The sequence below is a fragment of the Oenanthe melanoleuca genome, chromosome 3 (genome assembly GCF_029582105.1).
Source record: "Oenanthe melanoleuca isolate GR-GAL-2019-014 chromosome 3, OMel1.0, whole genome shotgun sequence".
Taxonomy (NCBI): Eukaryota; Metazoa; Chordata; class Aves; order Passeriformes; family Muscicapidae; genus Oenanthe; species Oenanthe melanoleuca.
The window spans coordinates 24226377-24247840 of NC_079336.1; the positions used below are offsets into that span (position 1 = coordinate 24226377).

The window sequence follows — 21464 nt, forward strand, 5'->3', positions numbered from 1 at the left end:
TTAAAGATCTAATTCCAAGCCCCTGACATGGACACCGTGTTGACTTCCTCTTCATTGGAATGCCTGACTGGGAGAGGTGATCCTTCAATATTAACTTATGTCCCTAATCACTAATTTGATAATAAAATAGATAATGGCTTTTATTTCATACCATCCCCTAATGTTTTTGCATATTTTTCCATTCCTCTAACACTAACAGTTATAAGCCAAAGACATCTTTCTCTGTAAAACACAGAGGGAAAAACACAGAATCAATGAGATCACATTTACAGCAATTCTTGGAACAGCTACTATCTACTGTGCCCTCCTCTTAATATCATCTGTTATTCATACTGGCTTTACAAGGATTAGGACTTCAAATTTGCTGACTGAGTTTAACCTCCAGATTCCACACTGGTGCTGAGACCAAGCTGCATTAATAATGTAGGTACATTTTGTAAGAGGAGATGGGAGAAAAAAAAAAAAAAAAAAAAAAAAAAAAGAAAAGCAAACAAAAGAGAAAAAACAACCAAAAACCCCCCACAAAAAACAAAGGACCTGCAATGGGACTGAAATTGGAATTTCTGTGTTACTGCTTTAACCCCTCTCCTTTGGAGTACTGCTGTATAAATGAATTCTGCTAGAAATTGCTTCAAAGAAACTATTACTCCCTCAGGTAAAAAAATAATTTAAAATCTTAGTATCAACAAAGCAGAAAATCCAAATCAAGTTTATAATATACAACAAGATCTGCAAAACTTCACCATTCTCTTATGTAATGCCCTTAGTTTTAGCACACAGATTATTTGCTGCACATTCAGTTAAGAAACAGTGTATTTTGAAATGACAAGGTAAAGACAGCAAAATACTCCCCAAGGAAACTACTGGGACAGATCTCTTGGAAGAGAATGATTTCATTAAAAAATATAACTCTATATAGATAATTATCTTATGGGCTCCTTAAAGGGCATAATAAGGATCATAATTTCTAAACCTAAAACCTGAAGTTTTCAGCAGAAATGCTCATTTTGCCTCTTCCATTAAACAGAAATGTAACACTGAATTAATCTTTCATAGCTGCTACAAGTATAGCTAGAGTCAGGGTATCTATCCTGATGAATATTTAATTGCATTAGTTCAGAGCCCAGCACATGAGCAAAATTATGCTGCTGATGTTTCATATATATCTAGTCCCAAGAAAGAGTACATGATGTTTCAAGACATACCTATACTGAATGAAGTACAAGGAAGCAGGTACATACTACAGTAGAATATTTTGTTTCAGAAAAAAACCCCCAAAACAACCTCCTTTTTTATGTTAAAATAAGCTCATGAAAAATGTCCTGTACTTCACACCTTTTCTTATGGCTTTCTAATAGTCTTATACCTGTTCTTACAGCTGATATTCTACATTAACCTATATATTTTGCTTTTTATGTTTTTAAAGACATTACTGCCTATAAACAGTTTTTTCATTTAATGCTGATAAGGAGGCTGCAACCTACTTGTATCATGGTGGTCAGAGTTTACTAACTGTGAGCTAACCACCCATGCCCAGGACTATTCACCTAAACATACATCTTGACTTTAGAAAGGTGAAGGATTTTCAACATCAGCAAAGTCGTAGCACCCAGGGCCACAATAAATTGCCATGTTTATTTAAATGCCTAAAAAACCAAACTGCATATTTAGATAAAACATTCAGTAGTCCAGAAAACATCAACATGTTTACCCCAAATTACCACAATTATGTTTATTAATGAGGGTTTGGAGTGATTAATTAGGTTGGTTGCCGTGACTGTTGTAGAACAAAGAAAACCCATGTGGAGGTTTCCAATGGAAATCAGGTCTAGCTGGTGGTAGCTCACCCACAGGCCATTCTGGAAACACTGATAGGAGGTGCAGCAAAGAGGGGAAAACACAAGCTGCTACGGAACTCAAAAAGCATTTTGGTGAAAAAAAAAGCAAAATATGATGCAAGTTGCAAAACCTGATCTGAATTAACAAGAACATGTAGTGGCAAGGAAATAGAGTTAATAAAGAAATCAAAGGGTAAGGCATAGAAAGACCAAAAGGATTTGGGAAATATGTTTCTATCATTACCATAACAAAAGCTCATAGAAGTCAAGGATAAATCGCTCCCTTAAGGACAGTGATCTCCTGTCCTGATGTACTCTGCCCATTTAAGTTCTATTATAATTCTATTAATAAATATCATTACTCCTATCTGTGACAGCTGAATTTCATCCTTACCAGATAGTTATGGGAAGAGTAATTTAGGTTACATTCAAACTACCTTAAGAATGCAGTTATACATGTCAAATCTAAAATGATAATCACAATATTTCACACTGACAATTCTGAAGCATGAATAGAGCACACTCTTTCACTCCCACGCATGTAATACCCACTGAAGCTCTGTGTTGCCAGCACAGAGCACCACATTCCCAGACATATGTTTGCCCATCTTGCCACACTCTCTTCCCATGCTCAGGCAGCAGAAAGAGAACAGGAGGTGTATTTGGACTCCTGCAGCATTTCTGCATCCTGCCTCCTCATATCAGCAAAAGAATTCCAGGGCTCTGCATCTGCACAGATTCACTGAAGCTAGACAATCTCCCCTAAATTCTGTTGGTACTGCCTTGGGGCTATTTTCAGGCAGCTTAAATTCCAATTAGGCTAAAATTTCCATTGAGTACATGCTTCAGAAAACTCACAGCCAGAAAATGGGACACAGAAGATACAGTGAATTTTAGGTGGAGCTAGGTGATGAAAATATAGCCCTTTGTTTTGTTTGGTTTTAGATACATTCTAATTTTGGACACTGAAAGAGACATTGTCCACGTGCCCCCTTCTGTATATGGGGAAGCACTAAAAACACTGTGAAAATAACTGGTGAAGAGGAGTTCCTGGAGTGCCTGCTTCTTTGTGTTCTGTGTAGCCTTACAATGGTAAACTGTGCTATGCTTCAGCTTCAGAGCACAGTGAGAACCACTTATGTGGACTCATGGGGTCAGGATCTGCAGCTCAGTACACTGAAGAGGCCAAGAACCCTGGAATTCCCACTTTTTACTTGAGTGCTTTAATGTCAGGCTGTTACAAAAAAGAATAGTATTGGCTGCTCAGTACTCGAAGTATTTGACAAACTAAATCCTGAGTTGACAAGAGATATTTGGCATTTCCTGATACTTTTTTATATTTTAAAATCCTGCTCTAAAACTCCAGTGCATTCAAATATAAACACATTGAACTTCTTCCTGCACATATCAATAGGATTTATCAGTGTCAGGTTAGGAAACTTAGAACAATTGTGCCAGGTAGACTGGATAGCCCTCTCCATTACCTAAAATTTGGGTGAGACAGTGCCTGAGGTGGGCATTGAATAATTACTGCAACTGAGTCAGGGTAACCCCTGGTATCAATCCAGGCTGTGGGAATGAACAGATCCAGAGCAGCCCTGATGGGATGGAGCTGGGGATGCTGATGGATGAGAGGCTGGCCTGGCAATGTCAACCTGCAGCACAGAAAGCCAACCCTATGCTGGGCTGCACCAAAATCAGCGTGGTCAGCAGGGTGAGGGAGGGGATTCTGCCCCACCTGCAGGGGCCCAGCACAGGAAGGACAAGGACTTGTTGGAGTGAGCCCAGAGAACAGACACCAAGGTGATCAGAGGGCTGGAGCATCTCTGCTATGAGGAAAGGTTGAGAGCTGTGATTGTTCAGCCTGGTAAGAAAAAGGCTTTGGAGTGATCTAACTGTGTCATTCCAGTGCCTGAGGGGAACATGTAAGAAAGATGGAGATACTTCTTAGAAGGGACAAAGTCACAGGACTACTTTCAAACTGAAAGAGTAGGTTTAGATTGCATATTAGGAAAAAATTCTTTACTGTGATGGTGGTGGGACAATGGGACAGGCTACCCAGAGATGTTGTGGATGACCCATCCCTGGCAGTGTTCAAGGCCAGGTTGGATGGGGCTCTGAACAATCTGGTCTAGTGGGAGGTGGTTGGAACTAGGTGATCTTTAAGGTCCCTTCCAATCCAAGCCATTCTGTGATTCTGTGAAATGCATCCTTAAGCTTCAAGTTTTGTCTTTCTAATACTAATGTGGAGACCATTGCAAAACATGAGATTCATCTGCAGCTGAGCCCATGCCCGATCAAGCAATCCCTACAAAGTTCATCAGAAGTGTGGGAACTGGCTCTAGCCCACCCTCCCTGGGTGTCTGATGGGTATGGCATATGTTCTCGACAGCTCAAAGCCCACAGCTGTTTTGATGTTCCTAGATAACACCCACGCTTACTGAACCCATGTTTCATGTATATGCATGGTTTCCTGGTTACCTACAGTCAAAGCCACCTGTCAGGATGGCTCTTTGCCCATTCACAGATTGTCCTGGTTATCACTCCAGAGCATAGGTGCCAGGTAATGATGGGTTTAGATGGACAGCCTGCAGTGCGCCACAAGTAACAAAGCTTCTGCCAAAATGACTCCAGTACTGCATTAGCAGCTCCTCACATTTGCCCACGTATATTGGCACTCAAGTAAGGCCATTTTGTTTGCATGTAGTTCTCTGGCAGACCCCAATAAATACATAAAAATATAAATATAATCCGTCCGAGCCCAAGGAAGAAATTACTTTCTCTAAGCAATCAGCAACTTAGCCAGATCCATAGCCACAAACATTATGCACTTTCACTTGCCCCATACACAAAAATGATGCTGTCTTTACCTGCTTACAGTCTGTCTGAAAAATAAACCTTAATTGTGTGGATCACCCTTAGAGACAGAAACACATAAAATAGACCATACATTTCTTTGAGTAGCAGTTTGAATGTGTTGCAGCCAATATGAGTTTCAGCTTCTAAATGCCTATGGGCAGAAAACAAGCAGACATAAGCTAGAGCCACGTACACTTGCCTTTGAGGTTAGTTGACAGCTGGGGGATTTGTCAGCTTGCCACAGAGAGCACTCACCCAAGCGTGGATGTCATTTTTCTTTTTGAGCATGCACAATTAAATCTGCCTGGCATCATCAGCATGGGGCACTGCTCTCTACAAGCAGTGTGGAAGGGAGGGAGGTGTTTGCTCCTCAGCATCTGAAGAGAAGCTGCCAGTCCCAGGGTGGAAATTATACATAGGCAAAGCAGTAAAAAACTTTGACCCAGATATTTTAGTCTTTGATAGAAAAGAGCAAAATAAGTCTTAGCTAATTGTATAGTCAATTTTTTTTTTTTCATACTAAAGAGACCTTTTAACAGAAGATTATTGCAGTTTACACAGAAATACTGTTAACCACAGAAAATAATCACACTAAAGATGGGTACAAGGGTTTTGAAGAACTTGCAGAAGCCTGTATTAAATTTCAGTCATTTACCCCAATTTGTTCCACCCCTCTTGCTCATAGGCCCCACACAAATGGAGACTGTGGTCTGTAATTCATCCAAATGACAGCTGTGCTGCCACAGAAGCTGGTTAGCTGACAGCTCCCTATCCCTGAATTTAATTCCAAGTGAGCTCTGGCTGCCAGAGACTTGTGCTCATTTACAGCTGTCACTTGAAAGAGACTTATAAGGGAATTGGTTATATGAAGAGAGGGCATACAGCAGGCTACAGGAAGAGTGGTGTAGCCACCTAATCCTAAAGAAATTGTTATGGATTCCTGCTGGATGTTTACACTGACTTCTAGGAAGTAAGGGATGTGATATGGCTGGTCTTCCTTCAGGAAAACCCAGTTGCTTCAAAGGAGGCAGGGAGAGGAGTAGGACTGACACTGCTCTCCAGCTGTTTGCTGAAGCTCTGCTACTAATGAGATCATTACCTGCTCTTAAGGCTGGAGTAACTGTCTGCTATAATTTACACTGAAGCCAACACAAGTAACAAGCTATACATAGTACATATGCAACTTTTTTTAATTCCAGCTATGCCAGGTGAGACTCAGATTGCCTCCTGATAACCCACTGCTGTAGTTTGCAGCTCCCTAGTCAAGGATAGCAGGGATGGTAACAGCAGACAGCAAAATTCAGATGTGTTTACTCTTGTTTAGTGTGCCTGTCTCATCCAGCCTGGTACAGCCACACTCAGTCTCATGTGGCACAGTAAACAAAACATGCTGCTGACCTGAGGAGACTAAAAAGGGCAACAAGAATGAGAAATCTGGGCAAGAATATTACTACAGGTCTGTGGAGTACAGGCCCTTTCTTTTATGGCTTCTGAATAATTTCAGAACTTTAAAAAATCCCATTAGGTGATAATCTGTACAGGTTGATAGCATATTATATTAGAACTGAACTTGATACATGGCACAGGAACTAGTTTTTAAATCAATTTTAGTGGGTTTTTTTACTTATTGCAATACAGGATTACAATAACATGAGCTGTCCTTGGAGGTAAGGACTGTCTTGGCAAGTACTAAGTCTATTTTACAGATGCAGAACAGGAATTTCTTAATAATTCTGCTAGTATATACTGAAATCTATTAATAACCATTAGTCAAAGAGATAAAGAATATCTTAAATTTCAGTTACCACAGACCCAGCTGTAGCATCCTGGGAGCCGAAGCTGGCAGAAGGGTGATTCATTATAGTCAGCACTCTCCTGACAGAGGAGCTGTGGGCCTGAGTGTTTGGTTCTCCATTTTTCTAGAAAACTGACCCAGACTAATCCAGGTTGTGGTCTAGATTCTGCTGCATGCAGGACCCTTTAGGAACCCTGACTATCTCTGATCATCCAATTTAGACATGGTCTGCGTCTATGAAGTTTTTTTGTAGGCTTACAATAAACAAGACCACCCAGGTCACTGATGACTGGAGCAGCATTGTCTCCACTCCCCATGGCACTGCACCAAAACCATCACTGCCTGGCACAGCTGCTTGGCAGAGAACAAACTGGTGGTAAAGCTGGGCTGACAGCAAAAGAAAGGATGGAGAACCTTGGAACCTTGGGCTGCCATGAGGGCTTGGCTTTGGAAGGCATCAGCAGTGCCTCGGCATTTTCCCTAGCCAGAGGTTGAGACAGAAAACACAGTATCTCTATTTCTTCTCCTACAAAGAAATCTGACTAACCCAAACTAAACAGCATAGCACATCCCATCCAGTGCCAAGACTTTTTTGTATAGTAAGGGGAAAAAAAAAAAGATTCATGCTGGGAAGATGGTCTGTAATAGCATCATAAAAATATAAGAGCAATTTTCACTGCTGGATTCAAAGATATTTTCAATCTGCTTGGTTTGAACTGCTATAATCTAAATTAGTTTCACTGCTGATAGATTTATGGATAGCCAGTGTAATGGTACAGAGGGCAATCACAGGAGAACAAGCAGGTATGTGAGGAGTCACCCTCTCCATACTAAATTCAATAAGCACGAGGATAAGACAGTGAAAGAATGCTGCTATTGAATCCCAGGGTCACTGTCTGAACTGTCACAGAAACTAAAAATATTAAAATAATATACATTCACCTTTCTGAAGTCTATGCCTAACTTCATGTACGAAAGAGTAGAGATAAATAAATAAGCAATAGTGAAAGGAAAAGAAACATATAAAACATGAAAAGCTGAAATCATGACAGTGGAAAACCAAAGCAAATGGCAAGCTCAAAAAATTAGCAACAAATACACAGGTTTAAAATAGATGATTATCCACCAGGATATTTATAAAGTTTCCTTTTTTTCCACTTTGTAGCATGTGTTGAAGAAGGCTTTGCGGTATTTTAACAGAATTACCACTTTTTTTTTCTTTTATTTTTCCTTTTTTCTTTTAACAGAATATTATCTAATTTCTGCTTATTACCATGTAGCAACAAGTATTTTTGCTTCTTACATTTCTTCATGGCTGCTGTGTCTACTCTATCCCTTCCCAGGTAGCTGCACAAGAAGACCAGCTTCAGATCAAATACAAACTCTACAGGTTCAAGGGGAAAAGTGAAATAAGTTCCCTGGCTGAAGGACCTGCTCACTGAAAACATCTGAACAGAAACAACTGAAGATCAAGCCCAGCTATTAATCACAGAAGTGGCAGCAAAGCAGAGGAAGAGATGTAGGCTGTCATGTGGAATGCTGCCAGAAAACACAGAGGTAAAAAGAAACCCTATTTATAAACAGCATCCAGAAGCAGAAAAACAGCTTCTAAGCAGTTGCATTTACAGCCAGAAATTACATTTACCATATGATGGTCTGTATTTCATCCCAGATTTTGCATTCACTCTAGTGTTGCTCCAAATATGACATATTCCTGCATAAGGTAAAACGAATGATATTCATTGGGCATGGATACAAACTGTATTCTCAAGAGGAAAACCACAGGCATATTGAGTGATGTAAATGCCACAAAAAGATGTCAGACGTAACTATCATATTTTCTACATAATATTAGATTCATTAGCACATAACTTATTCAACTCCATTTCTGACTCTCCACTCCATCGGTGTATTTTCTTAAAATGGTTTATTTTCTTGAAACGTAACATGATGGAATTTATTCTAAACTTTTCAAGAGTTTCATGATGATAATCTTAGCATTGAAGATTAAACTTCAACTTCCCGATATTTGAACACATTTCCCGTAATAAAAGAAAAAATAGTATTCAATACTTCTCTATCATTTCCAAAAAATGTGATCAGTAATTATACATGGTACTGAAAGGAAAAAGGGGGAAGAAGGTAAAATGGGCTTTGAAAACATGTGTTCAGTTTCTTTCCATTACACATTATAGTGTTATAGACATATCAAAGTATTTGAAAAGTGACCCTACCTAGCTCCTTCTTACTGCACTCCATACAGTTTTGCACTTGCAAACATTTTAACATTTTTGATAACACTTATATTTTTAATATTTCTAATATTCATATAATATCTATTTATATTTTAAATATTTGAATAATGGCATATAAGAACATATATGGTTGTCCTCCCAGATTAGTAGAATATGCACCACTGAAATGTATCAAAATGTCTAGGTCCCTTTGAAGCTACTAATCTGAATCCTTATCAAAGAAAAGCCTTAATAAATTTAATTCTGTGCTATGAGTCAGAAATCTACAAAAAGGGAATTACTAAATTACTTTCTTTTTATTCACAGAGATGTATTTTTTTTCTTTTCTTTATAGCAGAAAATGTACATATGATGACTGGGTGAAAGGAAAGGAATCCTCACAAAACATTCTCCAAGCCTGATGTTAATCACTCTTTTAAATTAGAGCTATATTCTTCAGTCTTTCCTAAATAACTAAAGCAAGAAGTTTATGTAATTGTTTATTAAATCTGTGTGAAACCAAGTATAGGCATTTAAAACACAGCATATATTGATGACTGGTTATTAAGTCAATACTATTAATTAGTAATATGGCTAACATCATCCTGGCCAAAAATTTCCTTTTCTAAAGTCAGTCTGAATTGGGATAGTGGAAATATGGTTGAGTAATTAGGAAATGAGACTTAAGGTCTCAACTTTTCTTTTTTAACCTGAAAATACAAGGGCAGATTGAGGAGGTGTTCCATGAGTAAGCACAACTCCCATGCCCTGAAGAACTTTGCTGAGCTCAGTGCCACCTAAATTAGTGCCACACTAATTCCATCTGGAAAGTGGATGCCAGCAGCTGTTAACCAAGTGCCACATAAGCTGAATTTTCCGAGCAGATTTCCCATTCAGCACAAACATGGACCGTCTGTTCAGAGCCCACGTGTGAGTGCCACTGACTCCACCTGTGTTCAGGACTCAGGACAGTTGCCTCACTCACAAAACCCCACAAATAAACCCAAACCAGGCACCCAGAACCTCGCTGTCTGATGATCTCAAGTCTCACCGATTTCACTGCAGAATCACAACTGGGGTTTGGAATCAACCCTACATCCTTGACTATGAAAAAAGTGCTTTTCTGTGATTAAAAGCTGGGCAGGTGACAAATTGTGGAGATACAGGGGTTTTAGCCAAAGAGCTAAAAAATGTGACTTCATTTATTTTTTATCTAAAAATAATAGATAGTGCTAATAAGCCTCAGCTGTGAATACAAAAAATTTTACCTTATAAGGATTTTTCTTATACTGCTAGACAGTCTGTGATGAGCTATCTTAACACCAAAATATTTGTAAATATGTCACCTTACTTTGCATGTTTTCCAACCAAAAAATTATATAGACTTACACTGGAATTATGTGGAACTGAATACAAGTGATTGTGAACCCATTAGTTCCAAATTATTATTTAACTATAATTAACCCAGTTCTACATTATTAATTTTAGAAGCATGGAGAAAATCTGTGCTAGATATTCCTTCTGGTTTTCCATTCAATTCAAGAAAAATGTTCTTGAATACAAATGTTTCAAGTTTAGGACAACTCAAATACCTCATTTCAATATAATAATTCACTTCATCATAGAAAATATGAATGGACACTAAAGAAATAACAATAACTTCATCACTTGTTTTTTTGAAGGAAAGAGTCCTATATATGGAATGAACAAAGACTATTTTTTTTTTTTTGTAATTCAAATGATTCAATTATTTTAACTGAAATGTATTTAATTAAAACCAAAATATATTTAATCTAATTTAGTTTAATTTAATTTAAAGTGTTTTCCTTGTGTTTCAATGATTAATCTGGATAGGCACTGGATATCAATGACTCATTATGCATTTATATTCAGCATAGCAAGCCAAGGCAAACAGATATGACTTCAAGGTGCTGAGTATTCTCAGTTTCCAGTGGCTGCAACTAATCCTGCTTAGCAGCAAAGGTAGATTATTTTATTGAACTTAAGCTTTCCAGACCTGGGGTTTATGAGATTAAAGTCTCCAATACAGCTCTCTGCTGGGCAGGTCTCAGTAACCCACAGTTATTTACACTCATTACTGCTTGGGTTAAGTGGATTGAGTAAAAACCTCACCATTCTCCTGGTTTCCTCAAACCTTCTATAAATAACCTGGGTTAAAAATTTATGTCTTAACCTGAAATTTTCATGTCCAAGCTATCCTGCTATCATGCCAGAGCCTCATGAAGGCATGCTGAGAATTAACACACCTGATATTGCTGTTAAAAACCCAGAGTTTTTTCATCACTCAGCTTGGTGATTTTAGGGAAATCACTGGGAAATTTTAACTGCTCTCAAGTCTGCCCCTGTAGGTCTTTTCACTAGGATAAAAACCATTAGCTTATTTTTCTACAAGCAGTAACAATAAGAAGAAAGATATCAGACACCTCTTCTTGCCTGTACTCTTTCCTTTGAGCATCCTTTTCTTTATCTCTGCTAAAGGAATAATTTGACACTGATTTCCAAAAATGTTCTCTGGACAATCACCATGCTCATGCTCATGCTAACTGCATGACTGTGAATCTATTTTTATTTTGAAACATTTGGTGAGCTCTGTCCTTTGTCCCAGGATTCTTCAATCTCAAGAACCCAAAAAGCATGCCAATCCCTATCCTATACCTCCTTCTGTAGAAAGAAGAGAAGCAAAACAAAAGCAAAACTTTAACTCAATTAATTTCAAGTTGTTTTACCTTTTCCCTGGAGATTCTGGACTGCTATAATAAACTGCTGACCTTGAATGTCTTCTATGCTCCTGAAGTATAGTAAGAACTATGATCCATATCCTTATGAAAAAGATTTTGAAGCAAGAGTAAGCTGAGAGAGCTATTAGAAGAACCTTTTTAAAATACCACAATACGTATTACTGACCAATAAATTAGTTTTCCTCTCTTACCAAGCATAGCCCATAGATTTTCATTATTTGGAAACCTCCAAACAAGTCTTTCTTCTTACAATCCCAGCCTTAGAAATGCCATATTTCTGCAATGGTCTGAGAAGATCACCAGGTCTTTTCATTTTAAGTGGGAATTTCACCTTACTGATAGCCTTCAGGTGAGTTATTGGCAGAGATCAACTGTCTAGGAAAATGTTTGTAAATCTATCAGTTCTTTTTGAACATTTCAGCATAAACCTAGATATCAAGAAATTAAGGATACACCATAGAAATCAATCCAGTCGCTTTTCCAGCACTGACAGGTGCTCTGCACAAAGCAGGAGCACTTCACATTTCTCCAGGTTTTATTGGCAAAGCAGTTTTACCTTCACCTCTCTAGAGCCATTTCCAAGCATCAAGTTAAAATATCCAGAACAAGACAAAGGCTGTATGTGCTACAGAATGCAATGCAATCCACCATCAACTCAGTTTTATACAGTCAACACAGTAATGTGAAAATGTTGTCTTTTCTCCCTATCTTTTTTAAAACCAAAACATCTGATCCGAGCTCAGGGACTGGTGGAAGGCTCAAGCATGACTAATTAGAGTATGTCTTCTGTATCCCATTGTGTCTCTTGGTATCATGTAATTTCAGAATTTTCTATTTCCCCAAACATCATTTACAGTTAGTACAATTATAATTTTGCTTTCTGTTTTCTGAAAAAAACACTTGTTTTTTCCTCATTAACTCCTAGTAACACTTTTTTCTCATCAGGGCCACAAGTCTGAATACCTGGAAAAGACAATTTCCAGACATCATGAAGAAAACCCCCATAACCCCACTGAGACAGATTATCAAGCACTGATGAGTATTTTTAAGTAGAAAATAATTTTTAGAAAGTTCTGAGCAGGTGAACTTGTATTTTTGAGGGTCCAGGCATGGGCTCAGTCATTGTGATCAGTGGCCCAAAGTTCAGCAGGGCAAATCACTAGTGCTGTGCTCCAGGCTGAGAAAGGGGCAAAGAGGAATCTCATGAATTTAGACAAGAAGTGCAAAGTCCTGCACCTGGAGAGGAATAATGTAGGCACCAGCATCTGCTGGAGGCTCAGCGTCCTGAAGCTTTGCAGAAAAGGATTTTGGGGCTTTGGTGAACAACAAACTCACCAGGTACCAGCAACGTGCCCTTGGGCCACTGGCATCTTGGACTGCATTAGGAGAGCACTGCCAGCAGGTCAAGGGAGGGGATCATTCCTGTCTGCTCAGGACAGCAGCAGAGCCCACAGCTGGCTGTGCCCAGTGCCAGACTGCCAAGTAGAAAGACACAGAGCTACTGGAGTGAGTCCATCATAGAACCATGGAGATGATTAAAGGACTGAGGCATCTCTGACATGAGGTGAGGCTGTGAGAGTTGGGGCTGCTCAGCCTGGAGAGCAGAAGGCCTAGGGGGATCTCATCAATGTGGAAAAATATCTGAAGGGAGGGAATGAAGAAGAAGGAGCCAAACCCTACTCAGTACTGCTCACTGATAGGACAAGAGGAAACAGCTGCAAATTTAAACACATGAAATTCAATCTGATCATGCTAATTTTTTAATTTTTTTTCCCCTTCTGTGAGTTCTGAACAGTGGCACAGGTTGCCCAGGGATATTGTGGAGTCTCCATCTTTGGAGATATTCAAGAGCTGTCTGGACACAGTCTTGGGTACCTGGAGGGGGCTGAATCAGTCTGGGGATTCATTCCAGCTTCAACCACATTCTTATTCTGTGAAAGGAAGTCCTATGTTATAAATTATTTGATGGCTTAAAAGCAAGTTCCAGGTTCATACTAGGAATCCATACAAAATTCTGCAGCAGAATGACTCATTCCTTATGCTGAATTACACACTTCCAAAATGTGGGCTGAAGTAATTTTGGAAAAAGAGTCTGTTGAGCTGTCATTACACTCTGCAAAAAATGTAAATTAATTTGCATTCACAGAATCACACCTCCTTTAACATGCAATTTAATCTTCATAGTAGTTTCTTTCTTTTAGGTCTAAGATTTTCTAGCCATGCAAGTTTCAGATCATCGCATTAGAAAATGCCCAGCTAAGACTGCTAGGGTTTATTACCATGTTGTATTTTCTTAAGGCAGCCTGCATTTACAGCCATGTTTTGAAAGCACTGAAAAAAACACAAGACTTTTTGCACAGAGCTATAAGTCTGCTTGTTCCACATGCAATTGTGTATGCCTGTACTTGTACATGTCCTGTATTCACAAACAGACATTTTGCAAGGAGCTACGGCTCATTGCTGTAAAAATTATTTGGATTTTTCAACATGATACATGTTTCCTTTTCCTGTATCTAAACACAATCATAAGTCAACAAAGTAGCAAACTTTTTTATTCAGTGCAGAATGTGTTTCTAAACTACACCAATGAAAGAAAAACTGTAGGTGTTATTTTTTGTTTTCAGTTCAAATGGCCATTTCAAATGCAGAAGTGTTGATGAGTCATGTTAGCAGCATTCAGATTTTTTGAAAGTGGCATTTGGCATACACCAATGGCAGCCAAAAAAACATTTTCACAGACAAACAGGTCTGAATGCAGTAAAAGGCAGGATTTTAAATGGGAACTTATTTTTTACCTTTTCCTTTTTACATCTTCGAATGATATCGAGGCAGCTTCATGAACAATTCAGTTCTATGGCATACAAAATCTAAGAAAGCCTAAGTAAATTCATACACTTAATGAATGCATTTAAATTTAAAACCAAACAATAAAAAAATTCAGCACTGCATTATGCAATTTGTTTCCTGGGAATAAAATCCCTGGATTTTGTTTTGTCCTTCCCTAAATGAAATGTATTTGAACTGTAAATATTTCTACTATGCCAGTCTATTGATCCTCTCTACAGCCAAATAGTTCATGGTTTTATTAATGCAAAATAGAGTTGTTTTATAGCACCTAAGGGCTAAAATCTTGCCTTACAGGAAAACTTCATGGCTTAGAACTAGAAAAGAAGAAATATGTGCAATGTTTTCTATATAAAGTTCAACAAAGAGCTTTTATCTTACCACAGTGCCAATGATCTGAGCCTACAGGCTACTGTAACTAGAACAGGAGTAGCAGTAGAACACGATTTTCACACTAACCTTTGAGAGGAAGATTATATTCTTTTCTGTCTCCTAATGACAATGTTTCTGTTTCTCATTGTGGAAATCTGATACAATAGCCTAATTATCTGTAAAACCAGTATCTTCAGAGTTCATCATCTTTGGTTATTTCACTCTGTGATTTGAATTGTTTGCTATTCAGCCCTGAGTGCTGATGGGGAAAACACAATATTTGCTCCATGGAATGGAATCTAGTTGTCACCAGTGATATGTCAAATTGCCTTCTAGAGCAGATGTTGGATAATTAATTTCCTGCATTAAGATAGCAGGGTCCTGCAACACTCAATACACCAGATGTATAAGTTATGGAAAAATGCTCATCCATTTAAGACACTGAAGTAGAAGTATGATATAAATCATCTAACATTATCAGTAATTCTCCCTTTAACACAGGTACCAAGTCTGATATAAAATTACAGTTTTTATCTTTCACATTCATCTGGCACAGACCAAGATAATGCAGCAGCAAACCAGTTCACCAGTTCCTAATTTGAAATTAATTATAGAATTAAGTATTAGCACAGTCCAGCTCCACAGAAATGTCTAATAAAGTTTTCATGATATCACACATTTTTTGCCCAGGTATGTTCTTTCATTCTATATACAGTATACAGCTGGACTGAGGATTTATCAAGGTTAAAGGGTGAAAGGAAAATGGATCTCAAACACACTGCCTTTCAAAATGCCTTCCATTTGGATCATATCCACAGGTTTTTCTTTCTCTCATTATCCCATTAAAAAGAGGGTTTTTTAGTTATATGGACCATCTTATAACACACTGCTCTTTGGGTTTTTTTTTCATTTCCTGGAATAAAAGACTAAGTTATATATGATGGATAACATGGTAATTATTTTAGACCACATGAAATTTAATATTATGCATTTCTTATCAGACAAATACAGCTTTTCAGTGCCACTCAAGCCTGAATATAATAACATGATAATGATGTTTTCCACTATTACCCTGCATCACTTAATGTCCGCTTAAGCTTTCAGACAATAAAATGCATAAGGAAGAGATTTTCCTTCACTGTTTTAGCATTTTCTGCCTATGATTAAGTACACATGATTACACTGCTGCACTGATTAATGCCAATTTGACAAGAGGACATTTGGTAGGAATTATGTTTGGTTAAAGTATTCAATATTACAAATCATTCCTCTAGGCTGAGAATGCAGTGCTACTTAAAAGCTCAAAAACATCAAACAATAAAAACATATATATGTGCATGTGTATATATACATATATACATGCATATATGACTGTGCATATATAGAGAAAAATACCATATATGAAAATACTTTCAGATGATTTGTGTGCTATGATTGATACGAACTCTTCTAGACAATTTGTCTTGTCTGCATAATACAAATAGGAAAATCAAAAAGTATTAAGCAATTTTCTATTTTCTGTTTTTAAGAGAGAATTCTAATGACCTAGTGATTAGCCTCTTTTTTAAAAGCCACAACAAATATTTTGGTTTAGCTCTTTGCTGCTTATATATAAAATTATTCGTACTTCAGCAACTTAAACAAGTTATTGCAATCATAGTACCCATATTCAGACATTAGTTATTTGAAAAACAGCATTAAAAGATCACTATTCTGTATCAAATACAGTTATTATATCAGAATTGCTATAATACAGGAGGAATCTGAAAATAATGATTTTTTGTGATGATCACTGCAACTAAAAGTTCTATCATCTGTTGTGCACTTACACATAATGCTCACATTCTTCTTTGTGAGTTTTATTTTAGACTTTATTTTCTCATTGAGGATTTTTTAGTATTTTCAGCTATACTAACTGGCACTGCTTTGATCTGCAAAAAGTGAATGGCTCTATGCATATTACTATTTGTACTATGTCAAGCTGGTGCTACAGTTGGAGTTTATTTGCTTTTATGGAAATCAAAACTAAGAAGGAAAGAAAGTTAGGACTTGTTGACTGACCCTTCTTTTACAAGTTTATTTTTAAAATTGCTTCCAATTTTGCAGGTATTTAAAGTCTGACTAAACATGAAAACAAAGTAAACATTTAAATGAGTAACATTGGGATGTGCAATGTCTGTCTCTGCCTGAAAGTGTAAATTGTATTTGCCCTCAGAATAAAATATGAGAATTTGGGAACGGTTTTGAGGTATGAACTTTGGTAACAATATTTACCTGGATGTGCAGGAATTTTCTTTAAGAACAACAGGATAATATAGGTAGAACAAAGTCTTTTAGAGACCACCTGTGACAGTCTTCAACTAAACTGGACAAAAGAGTCTTGAGTAGATTGGAAACCTTAGGGCAGAAAATGTCCTCACATAAGAACAGATAGGTAGCATCTGATCTATCAACTTGTTTGGTTTTTTTTTATTATTTTTTTTTATTTTGCTTCTGGTTTTGATGTTTGCCTGGTTCTTTCCAGTATGATAGGCATATTTAAAATAGATCAATTTCCCTTGTGGTACATGTCTCTGGCGGGTTTGGTTTTGTTTGTTTGTTTGGTTTTTTGTTTGGTTTTGGGGTTTTTTTCATTCCTCTAGTACAGAAAAAAATGGTGGTTTATTCAATAACTATAGGAAAAGTGTCAGCTATATAGCACACTAGATATCTAACACAACAGGATTGCTCATTCATCCAAATTTCTTAAGTCTATTAGCCTGACAGGAAAGGTACATGAAAGCTTTCAAAGGCCGAATTACAAAAATTCAAGTACAGTCCAAACTACTGAACACTTCCATGTGATGTCTGTCAGGCACTGGCCATAAAGTGACCTTGGCAGAGCTATTTACACCAATGTTTTAGATGCACAATCTAACCTGGAACAAATAAAAAGGCATTTATCACATCAGTCTGTGTAAGTAATCCGTCTCATTCTTGGACTTTGGCTCCCACTCAGCAAAGTTCAGAAAACTATCAGGAAGGCTTAATAATTACAGTTTCTGTTACTCAAACAGAACAGGTTTGTTATAATGAAATAAAACACTATGTCTGCATTCATGGGAATGAATCAGCTGACAAAACATGTTTGCTATAAAAGTTTCATAATTGTTTTAGGAAGACTACCACAGTATGTGACATATTACAGAACAAGAACAGGTATTAGTATGATGGAGTTGAAACCATTTATGTTCTACAGTATTGCAATGCCCTTCCTTTGCCTCAACACCTGAACAAGCATGCACATGTTTAAAGCCAGCCTAAAACACACATTTCTTGATTCTCTGACACTGACAGAATATTCTACTAAATGCAGCAGTGGAAGTAGCTGTTTCTTAGGTATTGTGTAGGAGGCAACACTTTCTGTTCAGTGATACAGGAAAGATTGAAGAATGGTTTTCACTACAAATTGCATTTATTTTTCTACCTTACAGAAAAATCTGAGGAAAGTAAACCAAGGAAAGCGACATCTGACTTCAGTGAATTCTCCTAACAAAAATCAATCTGAATGCCTTTAAGACAAGTTTGAAGAACAGCATACCAGAAGTTATTAAACATTCTTCTAGTGACCACGTGAGGTTGTCCCAGTTCCCATAATCATTGTCTAGCACATCAAAGAAATCCTGGAGTCATAACTTCTTACTAGAAAGGCAAATGTAACATTTCTAACCTTTTCCCTGGAAAGTTAGAGCTCACTGTGAAATCTGATTGCTGCAAAGTCATGTCATTGAAGAAGGGTGTGTTTGAGAATTTCCTTCCCACCCCCATCAAAACACTTGTGAGAAATCCAGTTAAGAAAATCCAGAGGAAAAAACCATTATGTCTTCCTTTAACTCAGTCATATTCTGTTCTGTTTGTGGCAAACTCTGAAACTGCTACCTTTCTAAGTCTTGAATTTCTTCCCACTTCTGTCTCCTTGACAGAAAAAAATCTGTTCACCATACTCAGGCCAGGAAAAATTTGCACTTATATGAACAGAGAAAAGGAATTTAGCTTGGAGCTACTGGAGATTATTCAATGGAGAAAGGAAAGACAAAAAAGATGCTGTGGATTATCTGGAGGGATAGAGAAGACTTATCAAAATCAGAAAGAGAGGATTCCAGCATAATCTGCTCCTTGTATTAACAACATGTGCAATCACTTGTTCTGGCAGTTTTTTTGCTCTGATTTTTTTCCATTATCCAGGGGCTATGTGTGTGAAGCTGTGGGTATGAATTTACAATGGTTAGTGAGTAACCTTGCAATATCTCTGGTGACACTATCCTCCAAGCTCTGCTTCCCATTTATTATGTGGTAGAGGTCTGTGACAACTAGCACAAAGCCCATGGAAGCTCTGGTCTGCTTCTCCTGTATGAATGTAGTATTAGAGGATATATGCTGTAGTTTCCAACCTTCACAAAGGACTAGAATTTCTAAACACAAACTGCAGTTTAACATGTACACATACAAGTAAAAAACCCCTGAAACAAAGCATTAAATGAAAACAATGAAATTTTTGTTCGTTTTTGGTTTTAAATGTTTTTGCTAGTTAATTAACTTGAACCATGAAAACAGTAATTTTCTAACAAGTAATGAGTTTCTTCACTGCTTGTATGCAGTAATAAATTCCTGCTTATATATTTAATATCTGTTTACTTGAATTACTCTATTTAATACACATTTATGTGAGAGATTTTTAAATAAAGTTGTTGAGAAATTTAATATACTGAAAAAAGATTTTTGGTTAGACATGTCACTGTTTTGAAAAGCATTATGAACATTAGAAAGAATCCCTGTATGCATCAGATAATGAACAAAATAATAATAATAATTATTATTATTATTAAACTTGTCACTAAACCTAGAGGCTGTCAATTATAACTGCTATCATCTGTCTCTCACTCCTAATTCACATTAGTAAAAGAGAAAAAGAGACAAAAGCACTGATGCTGGGATGCTACAGCTGCTCTGGTCAATGAGAAAGCACCACTGGCCTCCAAGAGGCACAGGTTCCCAAACAGCAGTTCGCTTCCCAGGACTTCTCAAATGCTTCCCTCACCCACTTCTGTGACAAAACAAGGTAACCTACAAATTTATTTTCTATTGAAAAGATGTGTTATTATGGCTGCTGATCTCTGACATACAGGGATTTTTTCTTCTTCCCCACCTGCCTATTGATGCTGCTGTCCTTTAGTATTTCAGACATCTTAAGAAACAGCCTATTCTTTAAACCCTCATCTCAGCACAAATTTATGGAGAATTGCTATTCTTTCCCTGTTCTGTAGAGCACATCAGTTCTGACAATGACAGGAGCTGGCATGACCCAGGCACAGAGCAACAAAGAAATAACTTGCTGATGCTGCTTGTGAAATTGTGTGAGTCCTGATCCTTCAACTGTTTAGAGGACACAAGTGCAGCTTCCTGTTTCTGTCCTAAAAGCTGCAAGAAAATAATGCCAGTGATATACTGCAGTTGTCAATCAGAAAGCCATCACTTAATACATTAAAGGCATGGTATCAAAAACAAATGTGCTACTGCACTAGGAGATGGAGGCAGAGGGTCCTAGAAGCCAGACTACAAGGATGGCAGAAGATTGGGATGGCAGGCAAAATACTGGAGCTTCTGCCCATAATTCTGAGCCATCATATGGTAGAATTAAATCTGAAGCAAGTGTGAATTGTCAAACAAAAAGCTCTGTAGCAAAATGGAGGAGATAGCTGCCATCTAGCACTGACAGCTTGCCTCCTGCAGCCCCTGCAATCACACTGATGTGGTGGTGTCTGTGGCCATGACCAGTGCTGGGGCTGTGAGCCCTGTGCAGCATGACAGAGACACAGGGCTCTTCCTGAACTGCCATGCATCTCTCTGTCCCGTGCCCAGGTGGAAAGGGTGTGAAGCCTGTAGCTTGGTGGAATTATCTTGCTATTTATAGCAGCATACAGTATAATTGCATGACACCCAAAAGAGTTATTTAGGCTCTACAATAAGGATAAACAAGCCTGAAATCTGGCCATTTGTCTGAAGGTCAAAGAAAGGGTAGGCACTTAAACTCTACACTAATCAAACCACAAATGATTTAAAATACTAGATGAAAAGCATACATATATTTACATTCAACATGACTTCTGATGTTAAAAAAAGAAGATAAAGCAGAGAGGGAAGAAACAGATGGTGTACCAAACATCACAAGCAAGTAAATAAGGTGACATAAGAAACAAAGTCACCACAAAACCAAGACCTGTCAAACAAGTACTGACCTTAGCAAAGGCACTATGTCAGGCAGACACAGGCTCCCCAGGCATCTCAGTGCCACGGGGCACACTACTGAGACAAAGGCTTTGTCACAGTGACACCTGTTACACTCTCTGCGTCCTCCCCAGCAGCTGCTCTCCGCCACTGTCACTGTCTGTCTGCAAGGAGTCTGGCCATGGGTTTTGCAAGGCCATAGCTGTGTGGGAAAAATTTCCCCTTCTTTTTCCAGGCACCTGCTCAACCCTGTGATCATTCCTTTCTCAATCTCATCTTTTTCATCTCATCTATTTATACTTTCTGGTAATTTTAAATTGATCAGCAGCAGAAACAATCTGACCATAACCCCCATTCCCAGTCTCCCTGCAGTGCTGGGGTGAAGAAGTAGAGCTGGAAAGGAATGGGTAGGAGGAAGGTGTTTGCTTCTCATTATCCTGCTCTTATTTTGTCAGTAAAAAATTAAATTAATAGCTCTAATTCTAGTCTGTTTTGCCTG

At 37.9% G+C, this 21464-nt stretch overlaps 1 protein-coding gene across 1 annotated transcript in view; it reads right to left on the reverse strand.

Annotated features, from left to right (window-relative positions):
- The window catches only part of KHDRBS2 (KH RNA binding domain containing, signal transduction associated 2), a 330971-nt gene that overhangs the window by 126713 nt on the left and 182794 nt on the right, over positions 1-21464 (reverse strand). The gene's annotated exons all lie outside the window — the stretch shown is intronic.